The sequence below is a fragment of the Protopterus annectens genome, chromosome 10.part0, assembly GCF_019279795.1.
Source record: "Protopterus annectens isolate FY-2018-M chromosome 10.part0, PAN1.0, whole genome shotgun sequence".
In the NCBI taxonomy this organism is placed as follows: Eukaryota; Metazoa; Chordata; order Ceratodontiformes; family Protopteridae; genus Protopterus; species Protopterus annectens.
In genome coordinates, this window is record NC_056744.1 from 702,655,990 (window position 1) to 702,679,812 (window position 23,823).

At 43.1% G+C, this 23,823-nt stretch overlaps 1 protein-coding gene across 1 annotated transcript in view; it reads right to left on the bottom strand.

Moving 5' to 3' along the window:
- Positions 1–23,823, bottom strand: part of TM2D1 (TM2 domain containing 1) — a 728,199-nt gene that overhangs the window by 22,463 nt on the left and 681,913 nt on the right. The window lies entirely within an intron of this gene.

A 23,823-nucleotide genomic window follows, 5' to 3' on the forward strand; every position in this document is an offset into this window, starting at 1 on the left:
TTAGACCCATTATAGAGTACAACGCCCCTTTTGGTATGTACCTCACAAGACATCTACAACAACTGGAAAGACCACAGAAATACCTCACAAAGAGGATTACTGGCCTCAAACAGATGCCCTATGCAGAACGTCTCAAAAAACTACAGCTTTACTCCATCGCATATTGCCTACTCAGGGGCGATCTCTGCCTAACATACAAAGCTATGTCAAACCCAGAGCTGCTGGACATGCTCCACTTAAAGAAATCCCAATCCCTCTGAGCTACACGCTCTAGGGACCTAAACCTTGTCACCACAATAAACAGAACATGCTGGAGGTATAGATTCCTGTCCCAGAGACTTCCCATACTCTGGAACAGACTACCTATCTATGTCAAACAGAGCTCCTCATTAGCACTCTTCAAGAAAAATCTTGATGATTGGATGGGAAATTCACCCCGGGGATCACTTCTGTGGCTCTGCTCGACAGGGGCACAGGAAAATAATTTTCTTGGGTGGCGAAAGCCAGGGTACATTTTTTGGCTAGGCTTGTATGGGCCCTAGGGCCGATAGCCTAGTACCTACCTATTAATTGTAACTGTTATTCTAAGCCTTTTGGTTTAAGCGCTTGGGCTTCATACCACTTGTTTTACATTAAGGTTTGTGGTCTGCACTGTTGTGGCAGGACAGGTAGCTTACATTTTTCTAAGCTGGGAATTGCTGATTGAAGGCTCAGTGTCTGCTATTCTAAAAGTGTATTAGTTCTGGTTTAAGCACTTGGGCTTCAGGCCAGTTATTCTACATTAAGAAGATTTGTGGTCTGCACTCTTGTGGGAGGAGAGGCTGGATTCTGCTCTTCTGAGCTGGGAATTTCTGGTCACGGGCTTATTGTGCCTGCTTATTTGAACTGTTTCTTTCTGAAATTGGTGCACCTTGTTGCTGTAGCATAGACCAGATACAGGCCTGCTGAATCTAGCTTTGTTTGTATAACTTGAGCACTGATCCAGGTCATCTTTTTTTTGGTGAAGATTCCCCTGCACCCTAGTGGCAGGAGTGTGCAGTCAAAACTTGCCTGATTGAAGACTGCTGGAACAGGGCTCAGTTTTGAGCTTTTCTCTGGTTAATTCGGTAACTTGTTTAAATCAGTTTGTTCGTTTTCTATTGTTTTATATATATATATATATATATATATATATATATATATATATAAATAAAAGATTGCACTTTATTCATCTGCTTTTACTGTATATGTGCTTCTTCCTACTTTATTACTAGGGGCATTGACTACAACTCTGATCTGAGACATACAACAATAAGTATCCTTTACTGTGTATTTAAAGTGTTTTTTTGATTGTATCTGCTTTATTTTCTGAAAAAAACAAAAACAAAAAAAAAAATACTGGTTTCCCCGCCTTTCTAAGCTAGTATAGTCCAGTTTTCAGGTTAGTGCTGAATTCAGGGCTGTGTTACAAGTCTCTGTGATTGCCCATACCTTACTTGGTTAGAAGGAAGTTTCTCTGTTCACCTGTGAGAGAGGCGAGCTTTGAGCAGCCTATCTGTCCCTGGAGGAGTGGTTTCAGCCCAGAAATTAGTAGTTTATAGGCCATTTTGGGCTAATTTTTCTCCCTTTCATTTCCCTGCTATAAAAAAGCATTTGCCCAGTTTTGCACGCCGGGCAGCGCCGGTTAGCTAGGGTATAACTATTCCCGGCTCCGCAAAGTCTCCTCTTCAATTTTTCCCTTGGAACTAGACAAACTTTCAACTTAAGCATGCAAACCATTAATTTCTCAGACCGGCACTTGCTCAAAACTCACAGCAAGCACTTATAAACCTTAGCACTAGACCCCCCTATACTGTGCAGAAGGACAAGGCTCTCTATTCGACTGTACTAGCCACTCAGTAAAACAGTTCACTGTACCTTATCCAGGCATGTCCAAAGGGCAGTTTCAGGTGTACTCTCCAGTCCAACTGGTGAATCTGGGCATTTTGAGGCAATGTTACAACTGCCTCATGTACAAAGACAACCCTCTCCTCCTACCACCAAATACTAATACATGCGAGAGATGCAATTATACAGTCAAACTGGAGGTTAAGCTCTCTCAACCCAAGACTGGATCAGACAGTCAAGAGGATAAGGGAATACTTGCTTCACACCACCAGTCTCACATAGACCCATGCACCAGTAAAAACACACAAATACACAAAAACATACCCGGAGGCTCCAAATAAAAATCTGCAAAAGCAACAGAAACCTCCAAACCAGACATCCAAGCAACCTCCACCCCACAACACAAACCATGAAACACATACTTCACAAAACCAGTGTGCCATGCAATCACAGCCTTTAAGGCAAAATAACATACCACACACACTAGTAAGAGGTGATTCTATAGTCAGGCACACTGACGTCCCACTCACTAGGCTGAACAAGGAGAAGGTTACTGTTAGCTGCCTGTCGGGTGCCAGGATCCGCCACATAACACAAGCACTCAGGTCACTCCAGAACAAATAAAAATAAGACTATCATTGACCATGTTGGTGTGAATGACCTGAGCCATACCTCCCTGGGCTACATGAAGAGAGACATGGAAGAGCTCTCTGATCATGTAGCCCAGGCCGGTATGACCCTGACCCTGAGTAGCATCCTGCCCTCACCAAGAATGATACCACAGTATAAAGACAAAATTATCAATTTCAACAACTGGCCAAGTTTCTGGTGTCATTCAAAGGGGATCCAGTGTCTGTCCACCTGGGATGACATGCTCGACAAGCCACACTGCTTCGCAAGAGACTGCTTGCACCTGTCACCCTTAGGCTTTCGAATACTGGCCAAGGCTCTTGCCACCCCCATAGTGCCTTTTTTAGGCAAGGCTCAAAAGACAAACCCACCGCTGTAAATAGCACAAGTAACAAAAAACTGAGGGTAATGCTACTCAATGCCAGAAATCTAAACCTCAAAATGCACGCACTCAAGGCACTCCTCAGTATGGAGAAAATCGATATATGTGCAGTAACAGAAACCTGGTTTAAGGCTCCAGAGAGCACCCCAGCACTACTAGGCTACAACTCATACCATACATTTCAGCCACAGAACCCGGAGTGAAATACAAAAGGCGGGGGCGTATCCATATTCATCAAGGATACCCACACATCAGGTTAGTGGCACAGCATGATGCTTCAGAGATCATCCACGTGCAACTAACAATGAGCAAAACTGCAATTCAAATTGTAGCTTGCTACAGATCACCCACCATGTCCCAGGACCCCCATTCCACATTTCTGGGAACACTGGGAAACATAATGGTCCTACCAAACACCCTAATACTGGGTGATTTCAATTACCCAAACATTAACTGGGAGAACTACTCATGTACTAACTCCCTTGCCCAACATTTTCTAGAATTTATAAACTCAAATGCCCTGGATCAACTGGTCAGCACTCCCACCAGAGGTGACAACATATTGGACCTGGTCTTCACCAACATGGACGACCGGTGTACCACAACGGAGGTCAACCCCTCGCTGGTTAGATCTGACCATAAACAAATCACTCTGGATATCCACATTCAGCCCCCACCCCCAGTCAAGGAAACCACAGTGAAAAACTTTTCAAAATCAAACTTCACATTACTTAAGACTGAGGTGGAAAGTCTCAAAGCCCCCTTGCTAAAGGATAATGCTGTCTAAGCTGCAAAATCCTTTACTAATGCATTCTATGGGCACCTACAAGAATGCATGGATCATGCTATCCCAAGCAAAACCAAGACTCACTCCTCCAAGAAAAGGAAACCAGTCTGGTGGACCCCTGCCATAAACAAACTATACAATAGAAGGAGGAAACTAGTACAGAAAAGAGTAAAATCCCTGATCAGTATCAGCAAGAAACTATGATCCCTCATAAAATCATCCAAGGCTAGCTTCAAAAGAAAAATTGCCAAGGACCTCAAAGATAATCACAAGGCATTCTATAGCTATGTCAAGAATTTAAGTGCCAATGCTCAGATCTGCTCAGAGTTAGTGCAGAATGGCACAAAATACACTGAACCGACCGATATAGCCAACATCTTGGCAGACAGGTTCAGTGCAAACTTCACCCACCCTCACCCCCAAAAGGGCCCATAACCATACCAGAAGAATGTAGAGCCCCTGAAATCAGACATTTAGGTTAACACAGCCCTCTCCAAAGCCAAAAACATAGCATCAATGGGACCGAACAGTGTCCCAGGCTGTGTCCTACACGAGCTCAAAGATGAACTAACCCCTCACCTAAACACAATGTTCAAACTCAGCCTCTCCACAGGCTACGTACCCATAGAGTGGTGCACAGCAACTGTTATTCCGCTTCACAAAGCTGGAGCCACAACAGACTCAGGGAACTATCGCCCTATAAGCCTGACTAGCTTGATCTGCAAGGCTATGGAATGCGTCATCATGGAACTCATTAACAGAAACACTGGGAACCTCCAAACACTGGATCCTACCCAGTTTGGCTTTGTTAATGGCAGATCATGCCTCCTAAACCTGGTGGACTTCTTTGAGACAGTTACCAAGGCTATAGATGAGGGAAAGGTTGTACACAGTCTAGCTAGACCTCACAAAGGCCTTCAACACCATTCTCCATTCTGGTATTATAGACAAGCTCACCAGTATGAACATAAAGCCCTATGTCATAAGATGGGTTGCCAACTGGCTCATGGACAGAACCAACATGGTGAGAGTTGCGGGAGCTAGGGTTGACTCTAAACCTGTTACAAGTGGCATTCCCCAGGGGTCAGTACTAGGACCCCTCCTGTTCAACATATATGTCTCAGAGGTACAGGCAAGCACAGGAGGACTATGGCTGACCAAGTTCGCAGACTATGAAAAACTAAGGGCTATAACTGACTCTCCGGCTGACACAGACAACCTCCAAAAGGGTCTCACTGAAACGGATACCTGGTGTCAAAATCATGGCCTCAAGCTAAATGCCAAAAAGTGCATAGTCATCCCCTTTGGAAAAAACAAAGTACCCACAAACTACCACATAGGTGATAGTCCCCTAAATACGGAAGACATAATAAGGGATCTGGGGACCCAAGTAGATAGTAATCTCTCCTTTGATAATCACATTGCCAAAGTGGTTAGAAAATCCTTCTATGTGGCCCACCTAATCACAAAAGGGTTCGCATCCAGATCAAAAGAGGTCATTGTTCCCCTCTACTTATCACTCCTCAGACCCATCATAGAGTACGACGCCCCATTTAGGATGTACCTTACAAGACATCTGCAAAAGCTGGAATGACCACAGAAGTACCTCACTAAGAGGATCATTGGCCTCAAACAGATGCAATATGCAGCTCCACTGAAGAAACTCCAGCTGTACTCAGTTGCATACCGCCTACTCTGAGGTGATCTCTGCCTGACATACAAGACCATGTCCAACACAGAATTGATGGACATGCTCCACCTAAAGAAAACCATATCCCCTTGAGCCACACGCTCTAGGGATCTAAACCTCACCACAACAATAAATAGGACGTGCTGGAGGGATAGATTCTTGTCCCGGAGACTTCCCATGCTTTGGAACAAGACTCCAATCTAAATTAGACAGAGCTCTTCGCTAACACTCTTCAAGAGAAACCTTGACGAGTGGATGGGAAACCAAGTTTACCCCGGGGATCACTTCAGTGGCTCTGCTGGACAGAGGCACAGGGAACTAATCTAAGGGGGTGGCGAAAGCCAACACACTCTGGCTAGGCTTAAAAATGCCTTTGGGCAGATAGCCTAGTACCTTCCTATGAGCCTATTATATGAAAGAGCTTGAAGTTCTGAAATCCTCTTAGCAGAAGTTACTGCTACCAAAAAGATCATTTTCCATGTCAAGAAAAAACAAGTTATGTTCTTACCATAACTTTCCATGTGTGTTGTCCATCTCGTCCTTTATTCTCACTTTTGGGCCAGATCTGAAGTGTCAGATCAATCTTGACCATTTCTCCAGCTTGAGGTCTTCAGCAAAGCTCATGGGCCTCATTCTTTACCCATTATGTAATGCCGTAATTACCTCAGATCTTGTTTGCCCCCAGCAGCACATGGAAGAACTACTTATATGTACGAGGGTGTATATGTATACCTATTCATATGACTATGAAATAGTACCGGGCTGAGTACATTCTCTCAGGCTATATGGTCCTGCTGAATTAAAAGTGTTATTCAATTTGCCAGGATTACAGGTAGAGGGCAAGGAGGGAGGGTTGTGAGAATAAAGGACGAGATGGACAACACACATGGAACATTACGGTAAGAACATCTTTAAAGGCGAGATTGACAACATCACATATTCTCACTTGTGGGACCGCATCCCAAGCAACTGAACTCTCGGGTGGCTCATGGGAGAATACTCCTCAAAACCATAGAACCAAAAGAGGCTCTACTCCTAGAGGCCAATTGCAATGAGTAGTAAAGGTATGATGTTTTGCCAAAGTAGTCGCAGCACAGATATTATCCAGAGGTAATCTAGCCTGAAAAGCTGCAGACGTAGCCACAGATCTTGTGAAATGAGCTTTAACCACATTTGGGAGAGCTCTTTTTTTAGAATTACAAATGTGAGATATGCATAGTGTTAGCCATCTTGATAAAGTGACTTTTGAAACTGATTGAGCTTTTCTTGCATCAAGATAAGAGACAGAACTGATCTGATTTTATTATTTCCAAAGTCCTATGTAAATAGAAACGTTAACTGCCTATGAACATCTAGGAGATGCAAAGAATACTCTTATTTTGGAAGTTGGGAAAGAAAACTGGAAAGGTCTATAGATTGGTTAAGGGTATTCTCAGTCACAACCTTGGGTAGAAAAGGATGGGTTAGTAGTGTGTAATGATACTCTGTCTTTGTGGAACACTAGATACGAAAGTTTTGTGGACAAGGCCTGCAACTCAGATTCTCTTCTGGGTGAAGTAACAGCCACCAAAAACAGAGTTTTCCGGGAAAGATATTTTAAGTCACATGTAGGTGAAGGTTCAAAAGGGAAACAAATAATATTAGACAAGATGAAATTGAGATCCCAAGGAGCATTGGATGCTTTTATGGTGGCCTTAACATAACCGTGCCCTTTAACAATACTTTGCAAAGTGTACGTAACATGATAGGACAATCGTTTTCTCCTATATGAAAATTAGGAATTGCAGCTGGCTGAACTTTAACTGTACCTGCTGCTGCTCCACTACTGAAGATCTCTAACAGAAACTGTAAAACAGAGTGAACTGGTGCTATAAAATGATCTATTTCACTATGGTTTGCCCATACAACAAACCTCGTCCATTTGCACTTGTAAAGTTCTCAAGTAGTTGTTTTATGAAACAATAATATAATATGCCTGGCTGGGGCAGAGAGGGGTGGAAACCTGGCAATTAGGGGAACTGGAACAGCCAAGCTGTCAATTTTAGTGTGTCTAGGTTGGGATGAACCATTCCTGATGGATGTGTCAGAAGATCCAGAACTGGGTCCAGAATCCACGGTTCGTTGTGAAGATGAGGCTGAAGAAAATGGAACCAGATTTGACAAGGGCAGTAGGGAGCAAATAGGATAATAGTCGTCTCCAACAGACTCGCTTTCTGCAGAAACTTTGGAATTACTGGAATCTGGGGAACGGCATAAAGAAGTCCAGGGGGCCCATCATGAAAGTGCATTCCTTAGTGAGTCCCCCGTATGCAGGATCAGGGCGAAGTAGTTGCTGCATTTGGCATTGTTGAGTGATGCAAAGAGGTTGCAGTAAGGTTGGCCCCATTTCCGGAAGACCACTTCCATAACTTTCTGATTGAGGGACCACTTGTGTGGCCATATAAATGGCTCTGCTCAGCTTGTTCGCAAGGACATTGGATTTCCCCAGGATGTGGGCTGCTATCAGAAAGAGGTTGGAGCCTATCACCAAATGCCAGACCCTGAGGGCTTCTCGACAAAGTGGGTATGATCTGGTTCCCCTGTTTGTTTATATACCACACTACAGACATATTTGTCTGACTGGATTGCTATCATTCCCAGAGAAACAGAGTCCTGGAATGCTTGCAATGCTAAAAGCACCGCTGTCGTCTCTAGGACATTTATATGCAGAGAAGCCTCATGTTCTTGCCAGATGCCTTGAACTGTCTTCCCGATAAAATGCCCCCTCCACCCTATCTGTAAAGCGTCCGTGGTCGCCGTGGTCAGAGGTTGAGGACGAATGAAGGGACAACCTTGAAGCTCATTTTTAAACCCTCTAGCTGTCCATCACTCTCCTCTTCCTTAAAACTTCACCAGCCACACAGAACACTTAGATCCACAAATCAAAACCTCTTGGAACTTTACAAACCTTGCAACTCTTACTATCATTCTAGATTATGGAACTCTCTTCCCCCTCACATTAGAACTACCCAGAATCTCCCTTCCTTTAAAACCTTACTCCACTCTCATCTCTCTGGGAATGCTCCTGCACTCATCCTACCTGAATCCAGACACCTATCTCTTTCTTATACTACTCTAAACTCTGCCTTTGCTTAAATTCTTTTGTCTACAATTATGATGTACTAAATAAGCATTAATTTGTTTGTTCTTGTAAATATCTAAGTGTTTGACTAAGTTCTTATATTTAAATTTTCAGTTAATTTGTTTCTCTTATATGCTGTACTAGTTATTGTGTTATATTGTACTAGTATTTCTGTCTGGAGCTTTTCCCCTCGGGCCTCCACTGAAAACTGGCTATCTTGACCCAATGGACTTTCCCAGTTAACAAACTGAAATAAATTAATTAAAGTTGAATGAATCCACCAATGGAGATCTTTTTTGCAGGCGTTGGGTTATCAATATTGTGGGACATTGGAAGTTCCAAGATGGACCACTGTGCAAAAAGCAACCACTGGAGAACCCTCTTGCGATGGCAAGTGAAGGGAATTAGTACAATCGATGCAGCCATTTTCCCTAAGACACGGAGAACTAGTTTTGCAGTCTCTTTGGACTTCTCTATTAGTATTCTGACAAAATGACAGAGGTAGTCTCCTCTGTCCTGTGGAAGTCTTGCTATTTGAGTGGTAGTGTTTATCTCTGCTCCTATGAACACTAAACTTTGAGATGGCTCTAGCACAGATTTTTTGTAACTCACGGTAATGCCTAGTGAGGAGCACAGCTGATGGACATAATTCCTTGACTGGAGTAAATGATGCCTGGTCAGAGCAGTTATGAACCAGTCGTCCAGGTATGGAAACACAGGGAATCCTTTGCGTTTCAGGTGAGCCGTTACTACTGCCATACATTTGAACACTCTGGGAGCTGTAGTGAGACCAAAGGACAGAGCTAGAAACTGGAAGTGACTGGCTCCTAGCCAGAAGCGCAAGAACCTCCTGGACCGCCTGTCTATTCGAATATGGTATTGTATGTCCTGAAGGTCTATAGAGCACATCCAATTGTCTTTTTCCAGGAATGGAAGTATCGACTGCAGTGTCACCATCCGGAACTTGGTCTTTTTTACCAATCTGTTTAGATTGCTGAGATCCAAAATGGGCCTCCAGTCCCATGTCCCCTTTGGAACTAAAGAATCTTGAGTAAGTTCTGGATCCTGTCTGGTCTGCGGGGACTTCCTGGATGACATTTTAGCAACTTTTAGATTGCTATTGTTGCTTGTTACTTCTGACTGGGTGGAACATCTGAAACGACTTGGCTTTTGGGGATAGAAAAGGAGAAGGAAATGATATATCCTCTGCATATTATGTCCTGCACCAACTTGTCATTTGTGTTTAGCCAGGTTTCTTGGTGCAACGACAATCAACACCCCAGACTGCCTCCAGAGGCGAGCAATCGGGCACTCCTACAACAGCGCTGGAAGGGTCTCCAAAGAAAGATTCTCTGGAACTGCCAAGGACACAACAGACCACAGCTCCAATTCAGGTGAAGACAAGGAATAGAAGACACTATTCCAATGAAATAACTTCACTCGGTTAAGCGCTTTCTTCTCCTGCTAGAGACTTCCACAGAACAAATGCACTATGAAAACCCAGCCCTTAAATACCCGTTCTTTAATATCACATGACACTTTCTTTAATCAATGAATTTTTTTTAAAAAATACATAAAACATACAACAAACTACTACATACTACATAAAACACAAAAAACACAGGACACATCTGGCATTTAGCCAAGTAGACAACATTAATACTACTACAATTATAATGCCCTTTAATAAATTGGGCAGAATAATTGTAGTAGCGTTAATGTTGTCTACTTGGCTAAATGCCAAATGTGCCCTGTGTTTTATGTAGGAAAGACCTCTAGAACTTTTAAGACTCATGTTAGTGAACATCTTTATGATATAAAGAAAGGAAGAATTACCAATGCTTTATTTAGACACCTTAACGACAACGGGACACATTTTTAATTATAGATCATATAGTGAAGGACCCTCAGGGTAAAATGGTTGATTTGCATTTGGATGCCAGTGAATTGAGATGGCAGCTAAGGTTGGATGCTATTCAATATCCTAGAATTAATGAGGCAGTCAATATTGCTTGTACTTTAAAGTTGAAGCACATAATGGGTTAAAATGTTTTTTCTTACGGATATTTGAGTGTTTTGCCTACGTGTATGTAGTAATGTATGTATATATTATATTTAGGAATCAAATTATTACTTTTAAGATTTTTTTTAACATTTTTTAAAAGTTTTTTATGTCGTATATTTTTATTCCTTTTGGTTAACTTACATACAATGTTGGTTGCATGTATTTTTAAAAAAGTTTTAAAAATTCATTGAGTTAATTAAAGAGGGTATCATGTGATATTATTAAAGAACGGGTATTTAAGGGCTGGGTTTTCATAGTGCATTTGTTCTGAGGAAGTCTCTAGCAGAAGAAGAAAGTGCTTGACCGAATAAAGTTATTTCACTGGAATATTGTCTTCTATTCCTTGTCTTCACCTGAACTGGAGCTGTGGTCTGTTGTGTTCTTGGCAGTGCTGAAGTTTGCTTTCTTGGTGTTAAAGATTCTCTGGAGCCTTGGCCTTCTAGGCCTCCTCTACCATGAGGGCGGTGTCTTCCATTATTGTTCCCCCCCCACCTCTGGGGGAACCTTCACCTTGCGTGTCCTGGTAAGACCTTTGAGATTTTTTTAACTACATTTTCCCACTACCTTTTTGACCCTTGGGAAAGGGTCTAGTAGGAGTGGAAAAACGCATTCCAACGGCAGACTTGCCCTCTTGCTCACATCTGGTGAGTGCTTCTTTCACTTTTGGCCCAAAAAGGGAGGAGCCATCAAAAGGGGCATTAATGAAGGAAGACTTGAAGGCACCACAGAATTGCAATGGTGCATCCAGGACTGCCTCCTAAGAGAGATATCGGAGCCTGCTGCATAATAAATGAGTCTCATGGACAAGTTGACAACTGAATTCAAGGTGGCAAGCTGAGCACTATTTATCTGCTGCCACATAAGCTATGGCCCCTTGGAGGGAGTCTGACAGTTCTTTAATCAGGTCCCTCTGCAGTCTAGTGAAGTGGGTAAGATAATTCTGAAACCGCAAAGCAAAGGCCGCCAATGTGAAAATGCGTTTCCAATACCTATCCATAGTCCTAGAGTCCTCATTAAGAGGATGGACAGAGGAACTTGTTTCAGAGAGTTCCTTCTTAGTGGCCGCTGCCACGACCACTGCATCAACCCCTACACCCTTTGTTAATAAACGTTTTTCTTTTGAGGCAGTAATGTATTTATTTGGCCTCCTAGAAGTAGGGTCTATGGTGTCCGGGGTCTCACAAGCCTTTCGCAAGATTAGATCCACAAGCTCGTCGAAAGGAGGAGTCACCCAAGAAGTTGATGGGCAAGATGCAAAGGCCGTCAGGAAGACAGACTCCTCAGCTGAAGGGGTGGAGGACTGCCAATCACCTCTCTGTTTTTAAATTTCTGGGATACTTCCAAAGGAGACATCTTCAGGAGGTGATCATGGGAATCCTTCTGCTTCATCGAGGTTGGTGTCAGATGTGATAGACTCCTCCAGGGAGTCGAGATGCTTCCTCTTGCATGTCTTGTTCCGAAGGACCTCTTCAGTGGGACACTCTGGAGAGGTTTCGGAAGAGGGGGCATTACCCTGAGGTACATCCTGAGGCCTAACATCTCTGCGGACCTGTGGAGAGGGAACGTGAGAAGACAGACACCCTGATTGAAGAGGGAGGAAGAAATGAAGTAGATCGTGTCTCAGACTGCAAAGTATTCAACGCCCTCCTCATTGCCTCAAAGGCAGTCTCTCCCTGCTCCAAAAAACTCCCAAGATCCAACAAACAAGTTGTTGGAGCTGAAGGAATCTCTGGAGCCAAAGAGAGCATCTCCGAAGCAGAGGTAGGAGCCGAACTCACCTATGCCGAGGCCCCCAGAGGCATAGTCAGATTTGAAGAGATATGAAAAGTCTCCACGAAATCAACAGGGGAGTGTCGGCTCCTAGAGGTCTCCTGCTCCAAAGGCGTAGAGACACATGCGGAAGATATTACATCAGAGGAAGGTATGGGACCTGGACCAGACACCGACACAACCTGGATATTGGAATCTTCCATCTCCAAAGCAGGGGGACGGATAGGAGGAGGAACTTGAACAGAAGGGGGGGGGGTTGGATCTGACCAGATTGCTTTGGGCTCGGATGTAATAGTAGTTTGGCCAAAGCAGGTGTCTCCAAAAGTCTCTCTATGAACCGTATCCACGTCTTCATCAGTCAAACTCCTGGTAGACCTAGTGGACAGGGTAGATGACATTGATGTAGCTAACAGTGGAGAAGGCAGCCAAGAAGAAACCCTTTCAATAGAAGGAGACTGACTCCTATGTCTATGCTTCGTTGTAGTAGTCGGTGCCAACAAAATTACCCGTTCCAAGGGAGTTTTGGTACCAGGAGGAGATGTCTGCTCCAATGGAGCATTCGGATCAGTTAACTTCGGAGCCTTCTGCTTCAACTCCGATGAAGGTCTTTTAGTAGGTTTGTTGGAAGATTTGGAAGATATAACCTCAGAGAAAGGCGACTTCAAAAGGCTTTTCAAACTGAGTTTATTTTTTGCATTCCATTAATGCCTGCTGGTTGAAATTGTGGCAAATGGAACAAGACTCTTGCAGATGAAGAGGTCCCAAACAATACACACATACAATGTGCGAATCGCTAAGGGGCATCATCTTACTGCATTTTTTCAAGCCCAAGGGCTGACCTTCCTGTTTCTGTGACATGAATAAGGAAGAGAGGGAAAGAAAACAGTCACTTCCAATCTCGTACAGCAAGGCCTCTAACTTAAATGGACTTCACACCCACGCACACAGAGCAAATTAAAATTCAAATTTTTTGAGGTAAAGATATAGAAATATACTAATACTTCTTCTTTCATACATATGGAAAAAAAAAAAGAGGAGAAGGAAAGAAGAAGACAGAAAATAAGAAATGTCCTCCAACTAAAAAATGGATGTTCCTAGACACCCTCTAACTAAAACAGATGTCAAATAAGGGAAAGAGCTGGGTAAAGTAGTAAATAAACTAATTTAACTAGCTGTAGAAGTAGAAAAAGGAAAGAGATGGTGTTATACTAAATGATGTAGACAAAAACTAAGTACTTATTCCAGAACTATGCTGTTCAACCTCTCTGTTGTGTGGCAAATGAGATCGGAGGTAATTACGGGGTAGCATTATGGGTAAATAATGACAGCCATGAGCGCTGCTAAAGATCTCAAGCTGGAGAAATGGCTGAGATGGATCTGACACATCAGATCCGACCCACAAGTCAGAATAAAGGTGAGACTGACAACATCACATGTACAGCTGTGTAAAATCTTAATAGAACAGTAAATGTCCTTTCCTTCACTATTGCAGCATTCCTAACATACTGGATTCCCTGCCATAGGTAGCCAGACTTTGGCCAGTAATAGCAATGCCTACTACTGCTTTAAGGTACATCGTATGTCACAAGTATGCTCCTCACATAGCATAGGGCATAAAGGTGACATCCGGATGTACCAGCCTCAGAACTGATTGCTCCAGTAAGGACACTGGTCTAAGGAAACCCAAGAGGTAACCAATACATCCAGGAAGGAAAAGGACTAGGGGGAAGGAGACAGGAAGTGAATACTGCAACAGTGAAGGAAAGGACATCTATTGTTACGCTAAGATTTTACACAACTGTACTATGTCCTTTCGCTCACTGTTGCACTATTCCTAACAGAGTGTCAAAGCTCAAGAAGAAACTTGGGAGGCGAGAGGAGCAGTTAAGCCCTCTAAGAAGCCATGAAAAATGGCCCTAGCAAAACCAGCTCTAGCTCTGGAGATACCATCCAACTTGTAGTGCTTGGTAAAATTATGCACAGAAATCCAGGTAGCTGCTTCAAGAATAGAATTTGTATTTAAACCCTTGAAAAGAGCACCAGAAGAAGCCACAGCTCTAGTAGAATGAGCCTTAACAGAAGAAGGAAGGCTTTTACCATAGAAAGTGCAACAAAAAGAAATGGTCTTTGAAATGCAAGCAGCAGCAGTTTGGTTGGAAACCGCTAATCCTAAGGACCAAGGATGAAAAGAAACAAACAACTGATCAGATTGTCTAATAGCGTTAGTCTTACCCAAACAAAATCTGAGTTGGCTATACACATCCAAAGTATGCAGCACCCTCTCACCATCAGATTGTGGAGAGGGGAAAAATAGGCAAATGAATAGACTGATTAAGCAACGACTTATTAACTACCTTAGGCATAAAAGAAGGATTAGTACGCAAGAACGTCCTGTCCTTATGAAATATCAAAAAAGGAGGGCAAGCCATAGGGCTTGAAGCTCAGACACCCACCTGGCAGAACTAAGGGCCAACAAAAGAACAGTCTTCCAAGAACAATGTTGGAAGGAAGCTGAATCAGCAGGCTCAAAAGGAGCGAAAGTCAACCTCTCCAAAACAGAATTAAGATCCCAGGGAGGAGGAACAGACTTCCTGGGAGGTCTCGTATAAAGAGCATCTTTAAGGAATTGTTTATTCTCAAATCTAGAAGCCAAATGAGGAGATAAAACCAGACAAGCAGAGATACAGTGTTAAAATGCCAGGGTTTTGTGATATAAAAAAATGAGACCACAATAAATAATTTCAAAACTTTTCCCACCTTTAATGTGACCTATAACCTGTAAAATTCAATTGAAAAACAAACAAAAACATAAAAAAATAAAAAAACATACAATAAGCTGGTTTCATAAGTGTGCACACCCTTAAACTAATAACTTTGTTGAAGCACCTTTTGATTTAATTACAGCATTCAGTCTTCTTGGGTAGGAGTCTATCAGCATGGCAGATCTTCACTTGGCAATATTTGCCCACTCTTTCTTGCAAAAGTGCTCCAAATCTATCAGATTGCGAGGGCATATCTTGTGCACAACCCTCTTCAGGTCACCCCACAGATTTTCTGTTGGATTTAGGTCTGGGCTCTGGCTGGGCCATTCCAAAACTTTAATTTTCTTCTGGTGAAGCCATTCTTTTGTTGATTTGGATGTATGCTTGGGATCACTGTTGTGTTGAAAGGTGAAATTCCTCTTCATCTTCAGCTTTCTAGCAGACGCCTGAAGGTTTTGGGCAAAAAGTGACTGGTATTTGGAACTGTTCATAATTCCCTCCACCTTGACTAAAGCCCCAGTTCCAGCTGAAGAAAAGCAACCCCAAAGCATGATATTGCCAACACCATGCTTTACCATGGGGATGGTGTTCTTTTGGTGATACAAAGTGTTGTTTTTGCGCCAAACATACCTTTTGGAATTGTGACCAAAAAGTTCAACCTTGGTCTCATCAGACCATAACACATTTTCCCACATGCTTTTGGGAGACTTGATGTATTGTTTTGCAAATTTTACCTGGGCCCGGATGTTTTTCTGTGTAAGAAAAGCCTTCCATCTTGCAACCCTACCCCATAGTCCAAACATATAGAGAATACGGGAGATTGTTGTCGCATGTAGTACACTACCAGTACTTAAATTCCTGCAGCTCCTTCAGTGTTGCTGTAGGTCTCTTGGCAGCCTCCCTGACCAGTTTTGATTTCGTTTCACCAATTTTGGAGGGACGTCCAGTTCTTTGCAACATCACTGTTGTCCCATATTCCTGCACTTTTTGATGACTGTCTTCACTATGTTCCATGGTATATCCAATGCTGTGGAAATTTTTTTGTACCCTTCTCCTGACTGCCACCTTTCAACAATGAGATCCCTTTGATGCTTTGTAAGCCCTCTGCAAACCATGGCTTTTATTGTAGCAGGCAACTGAGTAAATGTCAGGAAAATCCTACTAGCACAGCTGAACTTTATTTGGGGTTAATCGGAGTGTCTTTAATTGATGGCAGGTGTGTACCCAAGAAGACTGAATGCTGTTAATTAAATCAAAAGGTTCTTCAATAAAGTATTAGTTTAAGGCTGTGGACACCTGTGCAACCAGCTTATTGTACATTTTTAAATTTTTTATATTTTTTCCCTAACAGATCTGTTTGTTTTTCAATTGTACAGGTTAAAGGTCACATTAAAGGTGGGCAAAGTTTTGAAATGATTTATTGTGGTCTCATTTTTTTATATCACAAAAACCTGGCATTTTAACAGGGGTATGTACACTTTTTAGATCTACTGTAGCTGATAAGTGGACCTTAATAGAAGCATAGACCAAACCAGCATTGAGCAACTTGCACAAATAAGACAGAACCGGAGGAACATCCACAGTAAGTGGGTCCACATTACAAGACCGACACCAAACAGAAAACCTCTTCCATTTGGATAAGTAGGATTTCCTAGTAGTGGGCTTCCTGGCCTCCTGCAGGACCCTCAGCATGTCCTCAGAAAAAAGGGTGTCTATATGAAATCAAAATCCCATCACCCACAATGTCAGTTGAAGAGAGTGGACAGATGGAGATGGATGAAAGATCCCTTGTCTTGTGTGAGTAGATCCCCCCTGTGAGGTAACTTGTGATGATTGCCCTTGACTAAATGCAGAAGAGGGAAACAATGCGGTCTCCGGAAGGAAGTCACCAACAAGATTTTGGGAGCCTCCTGTTAAATTCTGACCAGGACTTTTGGAATGAGAGGAAGGGGAGGGAATGCATAGAGAAACATCTCATTCCAAGAAAAAGGGGGGGCGTCCACCTTCCACACTAGAGGAACTGGGACTCTGGCACAAAATAGAGGAAGTTGTTTGTTCAGAAGGGAGGCAAACAGATCAACTTGAAGAGTACCCCACTGGTGAACAATGTCCAGAAACACATCTCTGTGAAGCATCCATTCATGGGATTGAGTTAAGGACCTGCACAGAGTGTCTGCCACCATGTTTTCATCTGACGGGATGTAAACTGCCTGAAGAGTCACTTGATACTTGACAGCAAGATCCCACACCAGGAGTGCCAACCAGCAAAGAAGGTAAGATCTTGTTTATACCAATTTGTTTACAAACCACATCACTGTGGTATTGTCTGTGAATACCTTAAGACACCTTGGAGAGAAAAGAGGATGAAAAGCCAGAAGAGCCAGCATAACAGCTCTCATCTATGACACTGATGTGTGCCTTCTGCTGAAGAGGTGACCATACCCTCTCTATACCTTTAGGAAGCCAAATGCTGCTCCCCATCCCATGTCTGACGCGTCTGTGAACAATTCCTGAGAGAGAGGGGGGATGAGAAGGGAGCCCTGGATTTAGAGATAACTGTTGAATTCACCAGTGAAGTTCCTTTCTGAGATAAGGAAGAAGAAGAAGAGAAACTACAAGAGGATGTGCATGTTGAAGCCAAACTGATTTCAAAAACCACTGAAAATTTCTCATGTGGAGTATGGCCAGAGGGAGCATAGGAATGGTGGATGCCATGAAACCCAGAGCACTCAAACTCCCTTGGCTGTAATGCAGTCCAGAGGAAGAACAATTTGAAATAAGGAAATTAGAGTCGAGGCTTTTGGAAAAGGCAGGGATGCCAGCATAGGCACTGTCTGAATCCTGCAACCCAGAAAGACAAGATCCTGAGAAGGAGTAAGAAAAGACTTTGAAATGTATTGTGAACCCCAGGATCTGAAGAAGGGAGATGGCAAAATGAATATTTTGCAAAAGAATCTGTGGAGAAGATGCCTGAATCAACAGGTCGTCCAGGTAAGGAAAAATTTGAATCCCTTGAAGTCTGCAAAAAGTAATCACAGGAGCGAGGCATTTGGTAAAGACCCTTGGGGCAGCAGAAAGGCCAAAGGGCAAAGCAGAGAACTGAAAATGTCAGAAGCACAGAAACACAAAAATTGAATATAGAGGTAAGTATCCTTAAGATTCAGAGACACCATATAGGCATGAGAGAGTAAAAGAGGAAACAGAATCTAAAGGGACAACATCTGAAAGGTGGGTACCTCCAGAAAAGTGTTTAGACGAGAGAGATCTAGAAATGGCCTTGAAGTACCCTATTTTCTGGGCACTAGAAACATTCTTGAGTAAAACCTCCTCCCCCTTTGGGACACAGATAATTCCTGAATAGTACCTAGAGTCAAAAGGTCTCGAAGAAGCTCTGGGAAAAAGGAAGTTGTTTCGGAGGAGGGTGAGAAGTGTAAATAAAAGGGGAAAAGTATTTCCACATCATGAAATACCCCCGACGAATGGACAGAACCCAAGAATCCTGAACAATCTGAAGCCAAACAGAAAGAGAAAGAGAAACACAAATGACTCTGGGAAGACACGAACAGTCATACAGCACCTGGTTTATCAGGAAAGGAAGACTTCGGAGTTCCTGAAGTCTGAGGAGCCTGACCAGAAGGAACCAGCTTGCCACTTTTGTTCCCTTAATAGGAGGGTAAGATTGCCTGCGAATTAAGGCTGGTTTATTGGGGTAATTTCTCTGAAATTTAGGCACAGGAGAGACAAACACATGTTTGAGTTCCTGTAAGGCCTCTCCCCTATCCTGAAGGGACTTAAACTTTTGTTTGGGGAGCAGCTGCTGGCTTGCTTATCATCAAAAGGCACACCCATCAAGTTAGCCTTGATATCGTCAGGTAAATGTTGAACCCCAAGTCAGAATACCTCCTCATCACGGAGCCAAAAGCAGCAGCCCTTGAAGAGGCATCTGCTGCATCATAACTACACTTGATAGAATGACGAACCACTTGACAGGAAGTCCCTAACAAGGAAAGAATAAGAGCTTTACCTTCAGAGTCTGGGAGATCAGAAAAACTGACAAGCCTGAGAAAGAAGAGCCAATACATACCTGGATATGTGTGTCTGATAATTAATAGCTGTATACGCCAGCGAAGATGAGGTGCAAGCCTTATTACCTATCCTTTTCATGGTCTGCTATCAGAAGGCAGTAACTTGGGCGAAAGAAGCAATTAAGAAGGCTTGTCAGAAGCCACAGACACCACTGAGGGGTCAGTAGCAGGACACTTGTACAAAAAGTTACACTCCTCAGGCACCCTATAAAACTCATCAGGTTTCTTTGGGAGCAGGGGACAAAAAAAATCAGAAACGTTAAAGGCATTGGCTAAAGCATCCAACAAAGCAGTCAAAACAAAAGGAACAGAAGATTTTGGTGATTCCATCTGCAACAACTCATAGCACCTCTTATGGAAGTCAGACACCTGAGCACAATCCCATTTAAAAATAATTCCTTCATCCTGGAGATTCTCTCTCCAAATGAAATTTCTTTAAAGGGAATATCAGGGCTATTAGATTCCTCTCCCTCACACCCATAGTCTAATGGATAAGGAATTTGAGAAGAGCAAGCAAGGGATTCCTCTTTAGAATCAGACTCCTCCTCAGAGGAATCCTGTTCCCTGAGCATTTTAAAGGGGGTAAAGGACCAAGGGGATGCTGGAAAAACAACCTCCTGTGGAGATTTAATGCCATCAAAGCATTAAACAAACCCTGAGTAAAGGCCTGCCATTCACTCTCTGGATCCCTAGGAACAGGAGAAAAATGTTTAGCTTTTTGTTTCTTCTTTAAAGAAGCATCCACCCTATAAAATTTAGAAGGCTCTGACCCAGGATGGCAGTGAATAACTTTAGTAGTAACTTCTTCTTTAACTAAAATCGCAGAACACCGCTAGCCCCCTTGGAAATAATAAACAGTGATTTCTCCAGAACATTCAAAACAGACAGCTGCAAAGCCTCATCGGATGTGCTGCAAGCCAATCCTAGACAGCCTCCAACCCAGTCATGGCAGAGGAATCAAACAACAAAGCCAAGCAAGCCTATGGGTTCTCAATGACCTTGGGAGAAATGCCTGGCTGAGGCTGGACAGCAGAAGATTCCAGTCTAAACTTTTTAACCTTCTTCCCTAATGGCTGTCCCTCAGGACTGGAAGTTTATTCCATTGCATCTTTAGCAAGAAGCTTAAGGAGCTGGTGCTTAAGATACAAAGAAAGAGAAGAAAGCCTACGACGATGAATTTGAATTTCAGGTTTGAAAGCCTGACAAATCGAACAGGTCATATGGTTGTGAGAAACTCCTAGGCAAAAAAAAAAGACACTTATCATGGCAGTCTTTATGGGGAATCTGTCTCAGCTGAGAGGGGGTCCAAACCTTTTTCCATAGCTGCAAAAGAAAATCGTATCCATTTTCTTCTATATACTCCTTCCTGTGCTTGATTTTTGTGAAGAAAGAAAGAATATGAACAACAGTTTCTGTAAACTTGGCATCCCTGACCATCATTAGAATGGGGGAAACCGGGTGGTTAATTTCGGGGAATTTAGGTAAATAAAAGGAAGAATGGAAGGATGACATCACTGGAATGAGAGAGTCCAATACATAAATCTCATATGGAATCTGGAAATAGGAACAAAAATGATGGCTGAAGCCATCAGCCCTTGAAGTTTTAGAATTAAGCATGCTGGAGAAGACAGATTGTCTAGTACTTGTGATGCTACTTGATGGATTGAATGAAACCTGTGCAGAGGTAAGGTGGATATCTGAGCTGTGGTGCTTAGGTGACATCTAATAAATTCTAAAATCTGAGTCGGGAGCAAATTGCTGTACTGTCTTTCTCACCATAATCCACAGAAGGTGTCGCAGTCGGAATAACAGGCCCCTTTGTACAACTAGTAGATCCTTGGTCAAAGCAGTGAAGCGCCAGTCGTCAAAGTATGGTAAAACCTGGAACACTTGCAATCTGAGAGTAGGCTGTTAATGCTGCCATGCATTTGATAAACACTCGTGGGGCTGTGGCGACTCCAAGGGCTGAGCTCTGAAATGAAAATGATTGGCTCCCAGTCGGAAATGGAGAAATCTTCTGGAGTGTCTGTCTATTTTTATGTGGTTATAGCTATCCTGGAGATGGAGGGAGCATATCCGGTTGTCCTTTCTAAGTATAGGCAAAAATGGACTGAACCGTGACCATCCAGAATTTTGTCAGTTTCACATACTTGGGTGACTTAAATGACTTGGGTCAAAAAACGGCCTCAGGTCCCCCGCCTTTTTTAGAACTAAAAAGAACCTGAAACAGACACCAGATCCTATCTGGTCTGGAGGAACCTGCTGGATGAGTCTTTTTCCAACAGCTGGTCTACTCCAGTTGTTGCAGATTCCAACTGATTGACTAGCACCAAGTGTATCCCTAATTTTTCCTGAAGCATTGTTAGAAATGAGATTGAGTATACTCTCGTTATTGTCCTTATCACCCAAGAATCTGAAGTGATGGCCCACCAGGTTTGAGAGTGTAGGTGCCTCCTAACTGCCTCCAGAGTGTGGCAGCTGACCAATCCTTCAGTAACACTGAAGGATTTGGCAGGAGAGAGCCCATGATGAAATAAAGAAGTTATGTACTCACCATAACGTTCCATGTTTGTTGTCCATCTCGCCATTCATTCTTACTTGGATGGGTTCGGAGCCGATCCTCGGTTCTGACTCGGCTGAATACAACAGCTGGAAGTCTCAAACCTGGCAGATAGGTATCACATGACGCAGTGATGCAACTCTCCAGATCTTGTTTGCTGCTAACTTACTAATGAGTAACATAAGTAAATACATATATACAGATATATAGGACCCTAAAAACAAGGAGAAACAGAGTCAAAGAACTCCTGTAAGGAGGAAAGATAAAGTACGGTTATGTACACTTACCATAAGTGTAGATGTTCGAGTGTATTCACTGTTGCAGTCATTACATTTGGGTTATCTGCTTGCTGTAGCCCTCAGTCGGCCTGATTAACAAAGTCTTGGGTCCTACGTCGGTTGCTTTCTCTTCTTCCGTGACATCAGGTCATCAGGGGTATAAAACATGCAGTCATTACATCAGTTTTTCTTGCCCCAGATGTCAGGTGCCCCCCTAATGGGAAACAATTCAAATCTATAAATATATAAGGGTATACCTCCAACAAAAAAGCAAATACACCAAAAAGCTTTTAAGCATTGAAAAGGAGAGAAGAGGTATAGCCAAAAGAAGTTAGGGGGCTGGAGGGAGTGTAACCAGGACTGCAACAGTGAATACACTCGAACATCTACATTTATGGTAAGTGTGCACAACTGTACTATGTTCTTCGTGTTTCACTGCTGCAGTCATTACATTTGGGAAGATTCCCAAAGCTAAGGAGGGGAGGAGGAATTTAGACAACATTAGGACCAGCTGTAAGGCCCTACAAAATTGCAGTGGCAAAGCCAGCTCTAGATTTAGAAAAAATTGACAAATGGTAGTGCTTGGTGAAAGTATGTACAGAACTCCACGTAGCAGCTTCGAGGAGGTCCCTGGTAGGTAGGTATGCCTCTGAGAAAGGTTGTAGAGGTAGATGCAGCCCTGGTTGAGTGGGGTCTGATCCCCTGTGGGATAAGTTTTCCATGGTGCTTATAGCAGAAATGAATGCAATGGCTTATCCATTTGGAGATGGTTTGCTTTGAAATAGCCTTCCCCTCTCTCCCTGCAGCAAATGCCACTGGCAGTTGTTCAGATTTCCTTTGTGGTTTAGTCCTGTCCAAGTAGAATCTAAGTTGTCTGTGCACATCTAAGGAGTGCAGTATCTGTTCCCCTTTGTTCTGTGGATTAGGAAAGAAGTTTGGCAAATGAATGGACTGATTAAAGGCCACACTGGATACCACCTTTGGCATGAAAGAGGGATTGGTCCTGAGGGACACCCTGTCCACATGAAAGATGATGGAAGGCTCCACTGCCATAAGGGCCTGTAATTCAAATACCCTTCTTGCTGAAGTGATGGCTAAAAGGAAAGCTGTTTTCCAAGAAAGGAATTTTAAATCTGCAGTAGCAGCTGGCTCGAAAGGAGTAAGGGTGAGTTTCTCCAATACAAAGTTAAGGTCTCAGGCTGGAGTTGGAGCTCTCCTGGGTGGTCTTAATTTTTTTGGCCCCTCTGAAGAACTGCTTGAGCAGTGGGAGAGAGAAGAGGGGAGGTTCTGTGTTATAATGAGCTGAAATGGCTGAGGCATGAATTTTTATTGAGGAAAAAGACAAGCCATTGTGAAGCATCTCAGTTAAGTATTGTAAAATCTGAGGTACATTGGGCACTGCTGTGCTCATCCCTTGAGACTGAATCCAGGCACAGAATCTTTTCCATTTTTTAGCATAAGATTTTCTAGTACTAGGTCTTCTTTCCTCTAAAATAACATCCATCATTGGTTTACTGTGGGATGGTAAAGGAGAGCTTAGGTAATTAGCCAGGCTGCTAGGTTCCGTGTTTGAAGCTGAGGGTGCAGAATCTGGTTCTCCTGCTGAGACAGCAGGGTAGGAGTCTGAGGCAGGTGCCATGGGGTCAACAGTGACACAGTGCACAGGAGGGGGTACCAGTGTTGGCGTGGCCAGTCTGGTGCAATCAAAATCATCCTTGGTTTGTCTTGTTTGATCTTTAGTAGTACTTTGGAGAGCAGAGGCAGAGGAGGAAAGGCATAAACTGATGGTTTTTCCAGCTGAAGGACAGAGCATCCACTTTCCAAGCT